The following is a 22173-nucleotide window of genomic DNA, read 5'->3' on the forward strand; positions in this document are numbered from 1 at the left end:
ATATATATATATACATATACATACATATATATATATATAAATATAAATTAGCTGGAGGGGGGGGGGAATTGAAAAATATTTTATAAATAATTTTTAAATTTTCAGGCGTTGTAGTTGAAGGAAAGAGAGAAAGAGAAAAATATAAATTAATGAATTATAAGTTACAAGTTTATTTTACTAATATAGAAATAGGTAAGAATATCAGTAAGTTAATCAAATAATAAAATTCATAAAATTATTAGGGAGATATTTATAATAAGTGAATAAAACACATGCACACAGAAAAACACACACACAAATATACATGTAGAAGATACGTAACCAAATACAAATATATATAAACACATACATATACACACATGTAGAAGATACGCACAAACACAAATACATATATATACATACATATACACACACACATATATATATACACACATATAAATACATACATACACACACATATACATACATATACAAACACACACACATACACACGCACACACACATATATATATATGTGCACATATATATACATATATATATATATATATATATATATATATATATAAATTAGCTGGGCAGGGAGAGATTGAAAAAATTAATTTTTTGTTTTTAATTTATTATTTATAGTTTTTTGAATTGTCGGGCGTTAAGTTGAAAGAAAGAAATGAGAAATAGAAGGGTAAATAGGTGAATTATACGTTATAGGTTTATTTAATAAAGTAAAAAACTAAGGATATCAGTAAGTTAATTAAATAATAAAAATTAATATAAATATTAATAAAATGTAGATAGTAAGCAGATAACAAAAACACACAAATACATACACATGAGTACACATGTAAAAAAATACACACATCAATGGGGGAGGAGCATGTGCTTGAGTATATGTACAAACACAAATACGAAAAATATGTAAATAAGCTTCGTGTTAAAAAATATGATAATTATTATTGAAAGAATTAGTAAGAGGTAAATATAAGAGAAAAGCGTATTATATATGTTATATGTAGATGGTAAATTAAATAATTAATTAAAATAGAAGGTAAGTAAATGATTAGTTGTTAACAAGTAGATAATAGACCGAGAGGCAAGTCGAAGGATACCAATTGTGATAAGTACGTAATTGAAATAATAGAAATCGAGACCTAATTATGGAAATAGCCAATAAGAGACTATGGGGCGAGAACCTTTAAATAATGACATAAGGAGTGATTAAGGCAAAGGGGGGGTACAAAAATGAGTTTGGTAAAGAGAGATGTAGCTAAAAAATGGTGGGATAAATAGGTGGGGGTTCTGTGGAGGGGTTCTTTTAAAATGAATGGGGGACTATATAGTTTAGGTTGTAAATAGGGTGTGTGTAATTCGTTAGTGTTAGATTTTAGGGGTGGGTTATAGTTATTATTAGAAGGGTGAGAAGTTGCTTAAGAGGTGGGATTTATAATGTTTACAATTAAGTGAGGTTTCAGTTTTTTTATTTAGAAGTTTATCTCTATCTCTAAAATTAGTAATCAGTAATTTTTCAGTTAAGCATAAATAACATGGGGAGTTTAGTGATTTACAGGTACTAGCTCTATTAAGAATTTCCCAGCTAATAATTGGGGTGAGGTTGTTTCGGGTAAGTAGTAGATAGTGGTTAGTTAATGAAGTACTATTTGGGTGGTTGGGGTTATTTAGGGAGCATTTATGCACTCTAAATCTGTCTTTGAACGTGGTGCTTGAGAGACCAATGTAAAATTTTTTGTTTTGTGGGTCTTCAGCAGGGGCAATAGTTGCTTTGTAAACCACATTTGTTGAAAGACAATTTTGCTGGAGCGGGCATTGGGGTTTGTTAAGGCAGTTACAGTTATTTTGACCATTGTTATTATAGTTGTGGTTATTTAGTATTTTATTGTTGTGTTTTTTAATTTTATTTTCTAGATTATTTGTGCAACTGTAGCTAAGCTTAATAGTGTTCTTATTAAAAATTTTATGTAGAATATTACTTCTTTTCTAACTCCCCTTTATCTACGATCTTTCCATTTTTATTTGACTTTATAACTTAGTCCATCTATGAATTCTGATGATGCTAGTTGGATTTTTCCTCTCTTTGAGGATTTTCCTCTAGTTGAAACAATTTGTAAACTCATTCTGGACTCACAGTAATAAATTTCCTATATATATATATATATATATATACACACATATATATATATATATATATATATATATATATATATATATATATATATATAGAGAGAGAGAGAGAGAGAGAGAGAGAGAGAGCAATCATGAAAGGAAGACGAAAATTCATGATTAAAACGTTAAAATAAAGTAAACGTTTAAAATAAAGTTAACGGGGGGAAGAAAAGAAAAGAAAAAATGGGGAAGTCAGTTGACCGGTTCCGCCCTCGCTTTATCAAAGCCGTGTCGAGGGATTTGAGAGAGAGAAAAAAAACACGAACAGGAATCGCAATAATGTACAAATAAAAATAACGTTGTATTACGTTATGTATGGGGAAAAATTGAGGGAAAGCAATTGAAATACAGCAATTCTATATTACTCGGGGATTCTAGAGACTAATTACGCTCAGACCCAAGAGGCATTCCTTCTGCTTACAGAGGGAAGGCCTTCTCAACCGAACTTGAACAGTCTCCAATATCTTTAAATGAAATAATGGGTGAGCACAACTCAGGATTGAAAAAGAAGTATATATATATATATATATATATATATATATATATATATATATATATATATATATATATATATATATATATATATGAAATTGGTATATTTAGGCATCATTTTTTCATTCAAGCAAATATAATTACATGCAAAGGAGACACTTTGCTTTATGATTCTTTCTTTTTAATTTTTCGATTTTCCGTACAAAAAATTAGGCCTAAAAGCAGACGTATCAGCTAACATAAAAATAACAAACTTCCTGGACGTCACGTTAAACTTAGATAAAAACACATATGAACCATACTTAAAAGATAACGCTACTCCAATTTACGTAAACCCTAAGTCCAATCACCCACCATCAATTATAAAACACATTCCTAACTCGATCGTAAGTAGACTCGGTAATAACTCAAGCGATGAAAATGTATTTAACAGGTCAACCAATATCTACGAAACAGCCCTAAAAAATAGTAGATACAAAAATATCGATATCAAATATAAGCAACAAAACACCAATAACTATAATAAAATTAAAAATAGAAGAAAAATAACTATAATTTTGTATACGGCCCCATACAATCAAATGTTAAAAACAAAACTTGGCAAGAAATTTCCAGATCTTATTGAAAACCACTTTCCTGCAACCAACCCCTTACACAAAATCTTCAATAAAAATACCTTAAAGTTATCCTACAGTTGTTGCGAAAATTTAGAGATGATAATTAAAGCAGATAATAACAAAATACTAAATAAAAACAATGTAAACAACAACAAAATAAACAATAAAAAAGTAGACACCATGACAAAAATAAAATTAACACTAGCATAAATAATAATAATAATAATAATAATAATAATAATAATAATAATAATAATAATAATAATAATAATAATAATAAACCAACCCCGGACAAGAGCAACCATACTATAAATAAAAATACTAATAACAAACAAGATAAATGCAACTGTAGACACCGCACCCTTTGCCCAGTTCAAAACAAATGTCCAACAAAAAGCATAGTTTATCAGGCAACAATATTTGCAAAAGAAAACCCGAATAACAAGAAATATTACGTAGGCATGACTTCCTTAGATTTCAAAACCCGATACTATGACCACAAAAGTACATTCAACAATAAAAAACACTGTATAAAAACAACACTAGCGAATAAATACTGGGAACTCAAAGAAAGCGGACATTCGCCGGTAGTCAAATGAAAAATAATAAGACAAGCTACCATGTGTAGGCATTTAGACGACCCATGTAGATTATGCCTTCATTAAAAATTTGATATCCTGTACTTTAAAGAACCCCAAAATCTAATAAATTGTAGAAAAGAAATAGCAAATAACTGTGTTCACGAAATAAAATTTACTCTAGGATAGTGATACAAAATAGTTTTAAAACTAACAAAAACAATAGAAAATAAACAAATAAATAAATTAAATAAACATGAATATACATAAACGATCTCACATATATGTATGTATATATATATATATATATGTATATATATATGTGCATATATGTATGTATATTTATATATAAACTAACAAAAAAAAGTCTGCCTGAAACCACTAACCTAGTTTTAAAACAGATCCTTTGTTCGATAAAATGCATGCCCATTGGCTGATAGGAAGGGGCGCGGTGGATACTAGAAAGCTGATTGGCTAACTAAATCCTCAATAGAAGAGGACCATATAAAAACGAGAAAGAATCACAGAATTCGCGGATAAGTCTGAGGAATCCTAGAGTGGATGAAACGCCGAATATTCAGTATAGCTTAATCGCCATATATATTTTATAAATTACTAACTAGCTCTACCCACGTATTGAGCACTTTTGAAGTAAATACTTAAAGTTTACAAATAAATCTATACTTTCGTATATTAATTTTATATGAGTAAATGAAGTAGTTATACATATATATATATATTTATATATATACATATATAGATATATATACATATATACATAGATATACATATATACATATATATACATATATGTATGCATATATATATGCATACATATATATACACATATATATACATACATATATATAAACATATATATACATATATATATACATATATATACATATACATATATATATATACATATATACATATATATACATATATATGCATATATACATATATAGACATATATATATATACATATATATGCATATATATATACATACTAGCATGAGTACCCGTCGTTGACTGGGTTCAAAAACACCCTACAGAAAATGGACTCTGATTTATGAAAGTATGATAGGTTATGAAAAGGAAGGGTTGTAAAGAGATAGCTTCGAATTTGGGGGTATCAAAACCAAAGCTAAATATTATGAAAGTAAAAATAAAATAGATAAACCCCATAATTTATTATACCATACCTATTCAAACTGAAACACTTATCACAATATTCTGTGGATATATATTAAAAATCCTTGTTAAACTTTGTGACATATTTCCATTCTATGGAGGTCAGGCGCGAACGAACACCCCATAATTTTATTATACCATATTTCTTCAAACTAAAACATAATTATCAAAGTATACTTACGCAGATAGATATGAAAAGTCTTTATTTAAGTTTGTGCCTATTTCCATTCTATGGAGGCCAGGCGCAAACGCAGACCCCATTTTTTTATTATACCATCCCTATTTAAATTAAGACTGATCAAAGTATTATTATGTACATCTATATCAAAAACACTTGTAAACGTTTTATTAAATTTTTCAATTTTTTATTTCCATACTTTCTGGGCCAGGGGCGTACGCATACCCCACAATTTTAATAAATCATCATTATGCCAGATCAAACATACCCATTCCTGTGTCTCGATACACCTTCTATCATATGTGATCAGTTTTCTATAATAGTCAACCATATAGGAGCCTATTCTGCTTCTTGTAAAGTCAGTTTTCTCTATTTCTCCAAATTTTTCTGATGTCTGATAAAATTATCTATCTCTACAAATCTACTATCAGACTAGGCATTGCGTACTGTTATCATATTTGGACTGGTGAATCTCTATCCTATTTGAGATATGTAGTAGAAATTTATCTGTAATTTGATTGGATACCCACCTTTTCTTCTATGCAACCCCTCTCTCTCTCTCTCTCTCTCCCCCCCCCAATCTCACAGATGTGATATTGTTACTTCCAGTCTTTTCTATAAATACTATGTTCTTTAGAATCGCCTCATACTTGTCTGCATCCTTTTCTCCAGCTCATTTGACTCATTCGTCTACTGGTCTTCATCAATTTACAGTTTTTATACCTCATACGGCTTCCTAATCCAGCAGCTTCTTTCTAATAATTGAATGCGTTTGGAACTCCTTCTTTCTGTTGGCTACCTAGAGGTAGGCATCCCATTCCTTTGCGATAATCATTTTTCGTTCTTGTTATCTCCTTACATCAAGTAAGTTCATGCATTGTCTGGAGCGATTTGCATAAAATATGGGAAGTTCTTGGAATGAAATTATGTTCCTGGAAATTCTGTTTGGTTTTAGATAACAAAAATTAAAGTTATGGCTAGTGGTGGTAGGACAACGTTTTTGTCGTGAATATTTTACCCAGTTGGAGCAAAAATTGGAGGTAAGTCGAGCACCTTTTTATCCTCTCTAATTTCATCTGATATCTTAGCATTATATACACTTATATTCGCGGGTGTATAAACATCATACACTCATGCATCTTCTGTAGTTACCTAGGCTGCCGTTAATGCTCGGACTGTTAAACTTGACTGTGGACAGAAAAAAAAAAAACGTGGACGGGTGTTTGTTTTTAAAAAGTTTTATTTAAACAGAGTAAAGACAAAAAAAAAACTGAAATACGTGTGTACGAGAGAGGAAGAAAGAAAGAGAATTGATGAAAGGCCGATAAAATATAAAAGATAGTCCGATTTTCAGCTACTTGTATGCGACTGTCCCCAGTTCTTTGCCGGGGCAGGCTGGGACAACAACCCCTCGTATCTATTCGAATCGATTGTCAATAGGCTAAGAAAAGGAAACGCTCTTCCTGGTGAAAGTTATGTAATTCCTCGACTTTCAGACTCCTCTTTTTGGGTCAGCCTCCATTCGCCCTCTTCGTTATCTAACTTTAGTAAGTACTCGAACTACTACTATGACAATGGATTTCAACTATAGGATAACACACTTCAACCAACCTAATTAAAGCTTATTCCAGTCAACCTAAATGTCATATTAGAAGTACTCCTTTATTTAAAATTATCTGCATTGGTTGTCAAATGCTCAGCCTAAGGTTGTCTATCGTAGAATTATCTCCCTTTAATAAGAGCTATCCAGTCTATAGGTAATGATAAATACTTTACCTTGTACGATAATATTATAGTTTGATGCGCATTGATTTGCAAGCCAATGAGGCTTCGCCTCAAAAAACAAGTTATAAAAAACCTAAAGTCGAGAGGGAAGGGAGGTCGAGTTCTTGGAACCTAACTGAGTAGGTCGGACCGTAGAAATCAGTACGGACGCTGAGAACTTTTATTTTAAGCAGTCCACTCGTCTCTATACGATCTATTGTCCGTCTGTCATTCAGGTGCATAGTTAAATAGTAAGTAAGATTCTAATTAACGGGTCTACGTCGACTCGTACATATGTCATCTACCGTTTACTGAAAACGGTCGTGACGTTAGATATAGGGGGAAGAGAAAGCAAGAGAAAACAGTTGCATGGAAGTTTCTGATACATGACTTGCCTACAATGTTTGAACATCGACGATAATTAAAACAACGATGAGTAGCCATTGCCAGACAGTCCCAGTAACATCTCTAATATAAATCTCACCTGCCTGTTTAAATGCATGTATGTATGTGTGTATGTATGTATGTATGTATGCCTAAAACTTTCGATAGAGGCGACAGACTTTCACAAGATCGGTATCGTTTTGAAGCTCGATCCTTCGGACGACAAATATCGAAAAAATTAGCTAAAAACATTAATTCCTTCGCCCTTAACTGGGCAGTTTTTTTACAAGGATAGGTAACTTTTTTCGCCGATATTTTCGAAAGTCACCCCCTCTTGATTAGCCCTTATTTAAACCTTGTCACTTCCCGTTTGGCGATGGGCGCAACAACAAACACGTCACTTTTTTTTCACGTTCTTTTTCTCCTTTGCAGTACGGGTTCGAGCCTGCCTGCCTACTACCACTTTTTTTTTGCTCAACATACACCTCCAAACCCCAGACAACGCCGGTCATCCAGGCTAGTCTTAAATAAAGATTCTTTTTTTTGAAATCGATTATTTGTTTATTTTTCGTGATGCTGCGAAACATTAATTACTATGTACTCAGTCGCGGAGGAATGGCAACACGAGGCGAAATTGGACAACGCGGTTCTCATTGTGATCAGCATGCGATAATAAAGTCCATTATGAACTCGTCTATATAACTAATTGCGAAATGTAAGACGGTGAGATTCCCTTGAGAGGGGAGGTAAATAACACAGGCTCGAGTAAAAATTCTATGGGTGCGTTTTATTTTAAATGCACCCAAGCACATTTATAAGATGCTCTGTCCGCCAGTTGATCCGTAACAGTTTGAACTTGCATTTTTATCATTATCTCTACTGGATAATCTGAAAAATTTGAATATCGAATGTAGCATCAAGTCATGGGAACATATACCAGAAAAAGACAAAAACAAAACAAAAAAAAACAGTTGGGCATAAATCATACACCATCCATTATTACTATACAATTCCTACAACAACATACCCAGAAAACGACACTGTTAAACCAAACATGGTGATATGGGACACGGAGAAAGAAGCAACCCTAGTAGAAGTTAGTGTCGCCAATGATGCCGAGTAAAACAGAGCTGAGAGGATAACGAAATACCAAGGTTTTATCTACGACATGAAAAGAAACTAAAATCTTAGGAAGATATCCAGTAATTGTAGAAGCAAACGGACTCATAAAAATTAACTTCAAAAATTATATTCAAAATATACCCAATGAATCATGTGCAAGAGAGATACAAACAATTGCACTTAAAGGAATTATTACAATTTTTATAGCGTGTGAATAACTGGCATCTGGTAAGACGCCATATCTACAGATAATGATCTAATATATAAAAGGTTATATGTCTGCCTGTCTGTCTATTTTCAAACTCTATCTCCTCCGAAACTAAAATTCGCAGAGCGGCGCTATGGATCTCAAATGATTGAATTTTTACGGACCATTCTTTTATGTGTCTTTAGCCGGTTAAAATAATTTTTAAGGGTAAAAAATGGGCCAAATTGAAAGAATCTTTATAGATTTTGTACATTCATCTTAATTTATTTCTTGTCACGTTGGTACAGTAGTAACGTCACCAGCATTGAATGCTACAGTTTCGATTCTAGTTGATTGCACCCAAACATATTTTTTTACTTTTGAAACCACGACTTTATAACAATATATACGAAATCTGGACAAGTTTAAATAATCATATTTATTCGTATTTTACGACTGGGAAAAGTCCCCTCCCTCCCACGCTAGCAAACTGAATGTTGATTGAAGCATATTGAATGGACGTATATTAAAAATACTTGTTTTGGATAATTTTATTTGACGGATAAATTTCATTTTGTCGGGGAAATATTTGCCATTGAGTTCATTTCCGTTTGTGCGAATTCGATAACAGTTCATAAAAGAAAAATAAAGTTTGTTTTGAATTTATTAGCTGACGGATATGTGAAAAATACTGTATTTTGGGTCAAATTCGGCTAAGTAGCGACCAATTCTCTCTTCATGCGAAATAACCATGGAGTAGAAAGTTTGATTAATAAAGAGTAGCTACCCCGAAAAAATATTTGTGCATGAGTTTTGTGAGTGTTGTTCAAAATATAAAGGAGTACTAAGCGAAAAGAAAATGAAGGCTTATTCGTTCCAAATGCAATAAAAAATAATTATTCTTTTATTAGATACATGCCTAGGTGCCCGGCGTTGCTCGGGTCTTTGGAAGTGTGTGTTGAAAGAAAAAGTGGTAGTATATAGGCAGGTTCGAACCCGTACCGCGAAGGAGAAAGAGAACATACAAAAAAACAAAAACAAAACAAAACAAAAAACGCGACATCTTTGCCGTTGCGTCCATCGCCAAAACGAAAGTGGCGAGGGTTTAAATTAAGGCTAGTCAATCGAAAAGAAGAGATGGCTTTCGAAAATATCGGCGAAAAAAGCGACTCATCCTTGTAGAAAAGTGCCCAGTTGAGACTGAAGGAATTAATGCTTTTAGCCATTTTTTCGATATTTGTCGTCCGAAGGGTCGAGCTTCAAAACGATACCGGTCTCATGAAGACCCGTCGCCCCCATCGAAGGTTTTAGGCATACATACATACATACATACATTTAAACAGACAAGCGAGATTTATATAATAGATTAACACTCAAATACCATTTTCCAAAAATTTTATATTAAGGAGATAATAATTTCCAGAAAAAGTAACAGCTGTTTTATATATACCAGTATATTGATTATTATATTGTACCCAAAATATAGTAGTAGTACTCGGTCGTAAAATATACTTAAATATAATAGTTTAATTTATGCAGATTTCATATTTATTATTATAAAGACAATTCTCTATTGATTATTATATTGTACCCAATATATAGTAGTGATTTAAAAATAAAAAAAATATATATATATTACATGGGTTCCATCAGCTAGAATTTAAACCAAAACATAGTTTTCCAACCTTATTTGTTACTGTCTGGCCAAATTTATACGCATACCAAAACTTTAAAATAGCGCTGTTCAAGATATAAATCCAATCTCTGGTCCCCCCTCGCCAATCTTTCACGAAAAACACCCGTCTAGCTGAATCCACTGTGAAAAATTTCCCCCACTCTATATCTGTGCCTAAATCAAAACGCGGATTCCATGAACAAAGCTTCTTTCTTAGAACTGCACGCCTGTGGAACTCTGTTCCGTCTGCCTGCTTCCCACTGGACTACAACTTGGATGTCTTCAAGTCCAATGTTAACAAATTCCTAATGAACCGCCCCCTTAAGTAAACACTCCATCAAATCTCCACACTAACGTAATGTACTTGCAATAACCCTTATCCCTGAATCGCTTCCGGGCCTTGATAAGTGGTGACCACCATGTAAAAAAAAAAAAATGTATATTTTCACACACATAGACGAGCACTTTAAGTCGACTTAAGCCTGTCATATTTCATTTTTAGCTATTTTTATAATGAAGACCAGATTAATTTTTTTCCACGGGTTCAAATCTCCTATATATCAAGTTTCAAGTTTGAAGAAAAAAAATTTATAGAGACGTTTGGTAGAGACCGTTCCTCAAACAGACAAACAAGGTAACTTTTATGTTTCTGAACTTTTGAGATGAGGATTGCTTTTTTTTGTATTATTCGGATTCTTCGGACTACTGTTCTCATCTGGAGTGTGATTTTCACAAAGTTTCTGTCAATGTAACCTCCAACCTTCTTCAGGTTCATCTTGCCTAACTCGAGAATCTTTCTATCAAACTCTGGAAATTCCCGAGTTCAACAGAAACATTCCAGAGTTCGACAAGATACACTTGAAGAAGGTCGGAGGTAATAGCGATCGAAACGTTGTGAAAATGATACTCAAGATGAGAACAGTTATCCGAAGAATCCAAATAATAGGAAGGCCACTTTTATATAAATACAATGTGCCTTTTAGAAGTTTCCAGACCACATGTAAATTGTCATAGACTCTTGAAAATTCAGTATGTTATTGTTATACAGCTTATGAAATGACTGGCCAATTTTAAAGATTTCAGGTTCAAATGAGCAGCAGCAGCAGGAATTGGAATCCGTCCTACCAAAGCATGATTGTCACAGTTAATGAATTTCAAAGCTGCAATCTGAAGGTGCGGAAACTTTAGATAGGAAGATATGCAAAGAAATTCTGTTTTAAACTTGAAAAAAATGCTACCGAAACGTGTAGAATGCTTCAGACTGCTTTTGGACCATCTTGCATAAATCGAGCATCAGTTTTTAAGTGGCATAAGCGATTTAAGGAAGGCAGGGAGTATGTGAGCGATGATGAGAGGTGTTGGAGGAGTAAGAAAGCCAGAAAACCAGAGTTGATTGGCCAAATAAAGAATTTCATTGATAAAGATCGCCGTGTGTCTATCGAGACAATAAGTGCACAATTTGATATCAGCATTGGAACTGTACACACAGTTCGTGAGGAACTGAAGATACAGAAGATTTGCACGAATCCAGCAGTTCAGAACTCCATCCTTGTCACAGACTATTTGACCAAGATGGGAATCAAGACAGTTCCTCACCCTCCCTATAGTCCAGACCTTGCTCCCTGTGACTTTTGCTTATTCTCTAAGCTCAAGGAAAATCTTAGAAGCTGTCGTTATGAGACAATTGAGGAGATGAAAGAAGCTGTGTCGAGGATCATTAACATGCTTACATAAAAAGACTTCGAGGGGGACTAGGGCTTCATGTGTGCACTATCAACAAAAGTGCCGATACGAAAAAAGTATGGAAACTTATTGAAAGCACCTGAAATATAGATTCGGGGTTATGGTTAAAAAATATAAAGGGGGATTAAATGACACCTAGTGTAACAATGGAGACAAAAACAAACGGTTACCAACTTTGAAGCATGTGAACTGTTTTGCACATTCTGTACTCGATTTTCAACGGTAAAAAAATTTGCGTTTGTAGTTAGATTTTTTATAGATGGTATATTAGGAGAACAATTATTTTAAGAAAGGCGAATTGAGGAAGATAAGTAGTTACATATTTGACAGCTGAGAATGTACATTAAAGATGAGACTTATCGCTATTTATTGTGGTATTGTTTACGGGATCACAGTGAAATCCCCAACGGTTTGATGTGTTTTATTCATTATGTACTTAGTCACCACCTATCAACACTCAAAAGCCACTAGAGGATAAGGTTTAATGATTTTGTCAAGTGTGTACACAATGGGCAAAATTTGTTTATATTGGACTTGAAAACGGCAATGTGTATTGCCTATTTCATTCCTAAAATCCACCTGAAGGTTTTAAACTTAGTATTAGTACATAAAATTTTTTGCCATGGAAAGAGTTCATTCTTTTCAATACAATTTGTCTTCTGTGAAGGTCGTTTGAAATGTCATACTCTCAAATGAAAAAGTGATTTGACCCTGAAGGTGACTTTTGACATCCAAATTATAGGCGTGGCACACGTCTTACAGCGAATATTATATTATTTGTGAGATTTGTGTCATCTCATTTGGATTTTCAAGATCACCTTCATTGCTTAACGACTATCTTTGACGAAGCTGCATTTCGAAAGAAAATGAAATGAAATCAAAACATGATTGAAAATCAGAACTAAGTGAAAAAGGATAATTTTTCGCTTGACTGATTTTCCCGTGTGAAAAATGAAAGACAAAAAGGTCTCGCTTAAAATAAAAATAAAAACAAAACAAAACAACAAAAAAAAACACTGCAAGAGAATATTTTCTTGCTTTTTATTAATCTATATATCTATATAAGTGAGAAATTGTGTGTGTGTGAGTACACTTCTTAACCTATATACTCAACAAACTTTTGATCTACAGACTTGGAATTTGGTATATAGGATATTCAGACATGTGGAAAACTTTTTAATCAGTTTTCATCCAAATAAAAGGACTACTAAAGGACCAAAATGTAAAAATTGGTACGTGAGAGCCATCGGATTTTTATCTTTGCTGTTTCACAAGTGCACATGCGTGCATAGTTCACATTACAGATTACTTGTGTTAAGAATAAGTAGTTTGAAAACACCTTTTACAGATCGTGTCACGCTGGTCTAATGGTTATTGAACTTGATTATCTGTCTTTAGGTTTTGGTTTCAATCTCAGCTCGAGTATTTTTCTTTTTCTTATTTACATTTACTGCTTAGAAAAACATAATACTCGCATGCAAATGTCTCAATTTCTGCATGGATTATAATATAATATTTATGCGTATTTTACGACCGGGCAACGCCGGGTTGCCAGCTAGTATAGTAATGAAACACGTATATATTTTTTTCTTTATTCTGTAATACACGTAGTTTTTACAAGTTATTGAAGTAACACAGGTAAGTGTTTTTCTTCTTTTTTCCTTATATGTTTTAAATTTATTTTTTAAATAGCGTGCCGCTTTAAAATACGCTTAAATATGATATTTTAATTAATGCAGATTTCGTATTAATTATTATAGAGTCAATACTATTGATTATTATATTGTATCCAATATATAGTCGTGATTTAAAAAAAAATGACTTGGGTGCTATCGGCAAGAATCGAAACCGAAACATTTAACTCTCCAGCATTATACATTACAATCTATACTGTTCTAACGCATACAAAAACTTAAAATATAACGTTGTAAAAGCTATAAATATACATTTGCGTATGCGTAGAAGAGTACTTTAAGTCGACATACGGCTACGAAGTTCACTTTTTTAAAGATTTTAACCCCTTAACAACTATTTTTACCGGCTAAAAACCAAATCGAATTTGTTCCAGAGGTCCAAATCCCATATATACCAAGTTTCATGTGTGTAAATCCAAATTGATAGAAAGGTTTGGTAGAAACCGTTATTCACACGGACCAGGTCATAATTATTTCTATCTCTCTCTCTCTCTCTCTCTCTCCCTCCCTCTCTCTCGCTCTCTCTCTCTATATATATATATATATATAGATTATTCATTGAACATTTGAATAGTCAAGTCGCTGCCTGATGATATATCTGTTGTTTGATTGAAACAAGTGGCTGTTTGTAGCAGCGGGATGTAAACATGTTTATATAACAATAAACAAGTATATATATATATATATATATATATATATATATATATATATATATATATATATATATGTAGATAGATTATTATTAACTAATCCCAGCCTATGTATATGTAAACAACATTGCTTCATTTTTAAAATAAATAGTGTTGAATTATGGTTTTATTTTATATCGTCCCTATGTATATAACGGTTTTATAGTGTTTCATTCATTAGCATTGTCATGTTTAGAAATGATACATTTTTTTTTATCAGGGACAAAATTGCCATTCACCGTTTCTCCAATCTCCGTGTTTATCTAAATTAATCGAGCAGCAATCAGAGGATAGAAATGCCCCAAGTTTTCGTAGTGTAACAAATACTTGGCCCCCAGGAAAGATAGGTCGAGTTGGAAATATAGATCAGACAGAGGTTTCCTTTAAACTAGGCTGCATATGAACAACAATAGGAGTCATCATCCACGAGAAACACTCGTCTAGCTGAAACCACTATCAATACTTTCCCCAACTCTTTATATGTGCCTCAACCTAAACGTACATTCCATGAACAAAGCTTCTTTCTTAGAACTGCACACCTGTGGAACACTCTTCCGTTTACCTGTTTTCCAGCTGACTACAATATGGCCGTCTTCAAGTCCAATATAAACAAGTTCTTGATGAGCCATTCCACTTAAGTAATCCAATTTGCCAAATTTACACTTCTAACGATTACGCTGATATTGACCTTTTAACCAATCTACACTTTTTAACATTATCCTCGAGTGGCCTCTGGGCCTTGATAAGTGGTGATTCGTTATATATATATAAAAAGTTATGGCTCATGTGAGGCAACTGTTCTGTTTTTTGTGAAGCGGTAACACTGAAATTTCCTGCGGTTCATGTCGCACAAACATAACGAGCTTAACAAAGAAATAATTGAATAAAGAATGAAAATCCATGCATTTTAGCAACAGCCTTTCACCCGCAGTAGCAACTTAATGTCCCAGGAATTCTGTTGGCGAGCATCTCCGATTTTAGCCATGCATTTTTTTAGTTCGTGCATTATGATTTTTACGTTAGCAATTGACTAAAGTCGTTGTCTAGCGAGCAGATGGCATTTCCTTGTTGAAAGAAAGCCATCAAGTCTTCGCAGCATCCAATTTAAGGTTGCATAAAGTAGACCCCCATCAGAAAAAGGCGCCAGTGTCATCAAAGATTTTGATCTTGGTGAGAATGCTTTACTTATGCAACGTAATATCGGTCATTTTGACGAGGGTAACACAATTATTTGCTTATTACTTTGAGACGGATTTTGTTAACGCCCCCCAACCATTCTGCACACTTCTTTTGTCCGATTTAGTATACGCGCAATACAGCCTACGACACTCTGCACATTTTTGTTCATGTCTGCCTTTAAATTCGGCGCATTACATTTCCTCATTGTGAGAAGACTATAATAAAATTAAAACTTTAAGGCTTGGAAGTTTCTCGTCATTCAATTTGGTATTACTTTCAAATGCGTGTTTGTTTGCAAGGTGTTATTCGCGTAAAAGCTGTTTTCCTTATTCTAAACTTGTCTCTCGTTGCCATAGTCCAGTTTCCCGCCATTTTTTTTCACTATGATTATCGATCCATTGTTTGACGTAATTTTATTTTTATTGTAATGTCGTCCAGCCCCACTGTTCGTCTCCTTTTGAAGATGGAAGATACCTTCAGGAATAACGTGGATATTAATAATATTGCATTCACAAGTATGAAGGAAACGTGAGGGAGAATTTATTGTTGGACCGAAAGAATAGAATAATAGAGTTTACTTTCTTAATTTAAATCATCAATTATTTGCGGATTAAACATTCCATAATATATTTAGGGCGGAGAACTCAAGCAGAATTCTCGATTTCTGAACAAAAAAAAAATAAATACATAATACTTATTTGTATATGTGCTACAGGGGATCAGAACAAGATATTGATCGTTAGTTTGAAATCTTCTGAACCACACACACACACACACGCACACACAAACATATATATATATATATATATATATATATATATATATATATTTTACACAGTGATCACCACTTATCAAGGCCCGGAAGCCACTCAGGGATAAGGGTTATTGCAAGTACATTACGTTAGTGTGGAGATTCGATGAAGTGTTTACTTAAGGGGGCAGTTAATTAGGAATTTGTTAACGTTGGACTTGAAGACATCCAAGTTGTAGTCAGGTGGGATATATATACACTTGTGCCCGATATTATTCATACCCCCCCCCTTAAAAATTGAGTTTATTAGGTGTAACTTTGTAAGAATTTATTGGTTACGTCCATATTGATATATATTCTTAATAAACCTCTTCTGATCATTTTCGTCATTTTAAAATCTTGGAATACTTGTAATAAAAGAAATATACAGCTATTTATAAAATCTGCAATGTTCAAAAATAATCATACCCCCTTATTTTTTCAGTATTAATCGAGTTTCTGACTGTTTGTTTCCTGTTTGATTCTTATTTTGAATGCTTTTATACAACCTTTGATTAATTTCATTTCGTTTTTTGCATTTTTCAGAAATTAAAATGATATCAACTGAAAACCAATAAAAGAATAAAAATTATTAGAATGGGGAAGAAAAAAGAGCTTAGTAATGATCTTAGGACTAGAATTGTGAATCCACATAGGGATGGTTTAGGTTACAAGTCAATTTCCAAGAAATTTGAGGTCCCTACAGCAACAGTACAGAGCATCATCAAAAAATTCCAGAGCCACCACACAACAAACAACTTGATTGGTAGAGGAAGGAAAAGGAAACTGTCTGCTAGAGCCACCAGGAATATTGTAAGAAGTGTTAATGCAAATCCAACCACCACTACTAAGGACATTTTAGAAAATCTGGAGTCTTCTGGCATAAAAATATCAAGGCTAACATTGCAAAGGACTCTGCATGAAAATGGTCTGAAAGGAAGAAGACAGAGAAGGACTCCATTGCACACCGGAAAACACCTTGCAGCACGTCTAAAGTTTGCTAGGACCCATGTGAATTCTCCAGAGTCCGTTTTCCCAAGTATGTTGTGGACTGACGAAACAAAAATTGAATTGTTTGGCCATATGGATGCTTCTTACGTTTGGAGGAAGAAAGGAGAAGCTTACAACCCAAAGAACACCATACCCACGGTGAAACATGGTGGTGGTAGCCTAATTTTTGGGGGCTCCTTTTCGGCTAGTGGTCCAGGTAGTTTGTTCAAGATAGATGGAACCATGAAGAAGGAGCAATATTTGGAGATACTCCAGAAAAACATTAGACAGGATGCGGAGAAGCTCCATTTAGGACCAAACTGGGTCCTTCAACAGGATAATGATCCAAAACATACTGCCAAAATAGTCAAGAAATGGTTTGAGGATAATCAAATTAATGTTTTGGAATGGCCTAGCCAGAGTCCCGACCTGAACCCTATCGAAAACCTTTGGAACATATTGAAAACTGAGGTTAAAAAGCGGAAACCTAGAAATTTGAGGGATTTAGAGAACTACTGCATTGAAGAATGGTCAAAAATCAGTGTTGATTCTTGTAAAAACCTTGTTGATAAACATCCAAAACGGTTACAGGCAGTTATTAAGAATAAAGGGCATGCTATTGACTATTAGTAAGAGAGGTATGAATAATTTTGAACAAGTGCCATTATCGTTTTCCTTTGTATAATGTTTCAAACTTGCATAATTTATTTATTTGTTCAGTTTAAATTAAATGCTTATGCTTGATTTATTGTTTGAAATCCCTTTAATATTGTCTACCTTCTGGTTTGAGCAATATTCTTATAGAAATCTACAAAGATCCGAGGGGTATGAATAATATCGGGCACAAGTGTATATAACATACAGTTGTGCGCAAAAATATTCGACCCCTGTCTAAATTTTCTTGTTTCGTTGAATCTATACTTCAAAACTCTTCATAACGCCTTTTAACGGCTAATTATTAATAAATTGTATATTTTTCAACAATAAATGAGGAAAAGTAATTCGAGATTGATAATATATATCAATTTATTTACAAAAGATATAAATATGGATGTTGCAAAAATATTCGACCCCTTTAATTTAAAATTTAAATAAAAGTGTCATTAAGTTTATTATTTTAGTCTGACCTTGTATTTATTTCCTATAAATAATATTTATGACTCTACTGAATCTAAAATCAGTTCAAATTGAACTTCAATGCCATATTGAATGATGGAATAATTGTTTCAAGTAAAAAAAAATCTGTTTCAACGTCAACAAATCTGCAACTATGACAAAGAACAAAGAGTGCTCTGAAGACATTAAAAAGAAAGTAATCGATGCCTGCCAGTCTGGAGAAGGTTATAAAAAAATTCCAAACGTTTTTCTATACCACGGTCGACTATTATGTCCATTATCAAAAAATGGAAAGTAAAAGGGATTGTATCAAGTCTTCCAAGATCAGGTCGTCCAAGAAGAATTACGACACGTAGGGCTAGGAAAATTGTTAGACAAGTTTCAATAGACTCTACATCTAACCTAAAGGACGTGCAGAACGATTTGAAGAATGCTGGCTCAGATGTACACTTGTCAACTATTCGTAGGGCATTAAATCGTGCCGGATTGCATGGACGTATTGTCAGAAGGAAGTCCTTACTTTCCAAAGCTCATCAAAAGGCTCGATTAAATTTTGCAAAAAAGTTCCTAGAAATGCCTATTGATTACTGGAATAATATAATTTGGTCAGACGAAATGAAAGTGGAACTATTTGGACGCAACCAGCAACGCTATGTTTGGCGAAAAGAAAATACTGCTTATAATGTGAAGAATACCGTTCCAACCGTTAAGCATGGAGGTGGATCAATCATGGTGTGGGGCTGTTTCAGTATAAATGGAACTGGAATATTAACCATAATCGATGGAAGAATGGATTCAGTAAAATATCAGTCCATACTGAAAGAAAATCTTGTTCCGTCTGCGAACCAGTTGGGGCATGGAAGGAGGTATACCTTTCAACAGGACAACGATCCTAAACACACTTCAAAGAGCATTAAGGCATGGTTAAAGAATAAAGACCTAAATCCGATTGAGCACTTATGGCATGATTTAAAAATTGCGGTACATAAAAGAAAACCATCTAATTTGATTGAATTAAAACAGTACTGTCAAGAAGAGTGGCTTAAAATTCCAGTGAACAGATGTAGAAGTCTCGTTAGATGTTATAGGAAACGTTTACTTGCAGTAATCAAGGTCAAAGGAGCTTCAACCAAGTATTTATGAAAAGGGGTCGAATACTTTTGCAACATCCATATTTTTATTTTTGTAAATAAATTTATTTATATTGTCAAGCACTAGTTACTTTTTATTATTTTTTGTTGAAAACTATACATTTTATTCAAACTTAGTCGTTAAAGAAGGTTTTAAAAATTATTGAAGTATCCATTCAAAGAAATAAGACAATTTTGGTAGGAGTTGAATACTTTTGCGCACAACTGTAGGCTCCTTCAGTCTTTGACAGACTATGGATACCCACGAAGGGGTGTCTGCACGTGAAGTTTTGTGGCAGGAGGCGCGCAATCTCCAACCATACCTCTTCTGAGTCGACATTGTTAAATACCAGTGGCAAGTGAAGTAAATGTACAGGACGACTGGAAACAAATGGCAAGATAAGCGGAGAGCGCATAGAGTGCATAGAATTCCCAAATGGTCACCCATCTGGTACTAACCAAGCTCAACGTTGCTTAACTTTGGTGATCTGCAGAGAGCCGGTGTGTCAACACGATTATATATGCTCCCTGAATTCTGTATATACAGTGTGTTGTAAGAAAATCCGTCCCCTGACAAAAAGAAAACAAAATAAGCAGAAGAAATAGTTTAAAAAGTTGCAGATATGTGAGGAAGACGGCTACAAGTTCGGCCACTAGTGGTGAGGGACACTGTTAAGCAGCCACGCCCAAGTTGCCTTGACCTTGTGTGCAGGAGTGGATTCATGCTGAAAGGCGTAGGAACATTTGGCGGCGATCTCGTCTCACCTTTCTTAATATTTCGTTTATATATCGAAATATTTTTAAAATTTTTTAGCGATACCTGTATAAATTAGCACCCCCTGAGCATTCAAAAATTTCCTCAAATTACATAAGCACGAATTTCCTTGCCACGCTGATAAGCTGTAGCGACAGCGAAGCACGTATCTGTGGATAACTATATATATATACTGTACCTTTGGGTAAGTACGCCAAATACGGGGGTAATTGCACCAACTAAAAAAAGTATTCTTTATTTGTGTAAAAGAGTACTTTTAGCTAGTTGGCGCAATTACCCCGGATTTGGCGCAATTTCCCCAAAGTACGGTATATATATATATATATATATATATATATATATATATATATATAACTAAGAAGATAGCGATATATGCTCGTTATATACGTGTTGAGCTCTCTAGCAAGGTTACTAACGTTTTCAATTCAAGTATTATTTTCGTAATTAGTATAGAGTTCGTTTGTTAACCGGCAGTGCTAATGTAGATATAAACATAAGCGTTATAATTAGTAATATCTGGATGATATTGGTGCTTGCTAAAATGCTCGACTGTTGATCACAATTTGACGTGATCTTGCGATCAAATTTCATTTCTCGCGTGGAAACGCTCGTTACATTTAACCAACACCGAAGAGTTTTCATGCAACGACAAAAGTTAGTTCTATCTACATTAGTATCTTTCTAAAAGTACCCACAATCGAATACACTTGAGGCAGGTCGGATGATATATCAACTCAAACAATGCGTTTAATCAAAGAACATTAAAATATTATCAGTTTATGAGTTTGCGATGTAGAATTCAGGCAAATCAATCGAGGAGACACTATTATTTATACATATCTATATACCTATAAACGTGAGAATGCGGGTGTGTGAAGAAACTTCACAATCAATATACTCAACGAATTTTTGATATACAGACTTGAAATTTTGTATATAGAGTATTCAGAAATGTGAAAAACATTTTAATTGTTTTTTTCTGAAAAAAGGGCTGCTAAGGAGTAAAAATTGAAAAATTGTTACTTGATGATCATCAGATTTTTATCTGTTTGTCAACTGTTTCACGACTACGCATGCACGGTCATTAAACATTACAGCTTCCTTATGTTTAGAATAAGTAGGTCTGAAAACACATTTTGAAGATTGTGTAAAGCTGGCCTAACGGTTATCGTACTTGACTCATTGTTTTTAGGTTTTGGTTTCGATCTCAGCTCGAATGATATTTTTTACTTACAAGATGTGAACTGTTTAGAAAAAACATAATACTCGCATGCATATGCCTCAGTTTATTTCCGTTTTTTCTCTCCCCTTTTTTAAAAAAGGAATTGACGTTACGTTTAATACATAAGGTATTTCTGTTTATAATAAATAATAAGAAATCTTCATTAATTAAAATATAATATTTATGCGCATTTTCCAACCGGGCAACGCCGGGCGGCCTGCTAGTTCTTATATAATGTTGTCAGATGTTTTTAGGCATATTGTTGTATATTTGTTCAATGGATCTTCTATTTTATCATATCTGTATTTTATAGACCCGGCGTAAAGCTGATATCTTTATTGTCACGGGTGGATGGTGCATACATGAAGATGAACACATTTTAAACTTAAGCGTGACAGATTGACGAAGATGCAATTTCATTTTTATACGAGAGGCCTTCCAAAAGTAATGTCTTCTATTTTTTTTTTATTCCACCTGAA

Source organism: Euprymna scolopes, chromosome 5 (assembly GCF_053919585.1).
Source record: "Euprymna scolopes isolate OS-2025 chromosome 5, ASM5391958v1, whole genome shotgun sequence".
Classification (NCBI taxonomy): domain Eukaryota; kingdom Metazoa; phylum Mollusca; class Cephalopoda; order Sepiida; family Sepiolidae; genus Euprymna; species Euprymna scolopes.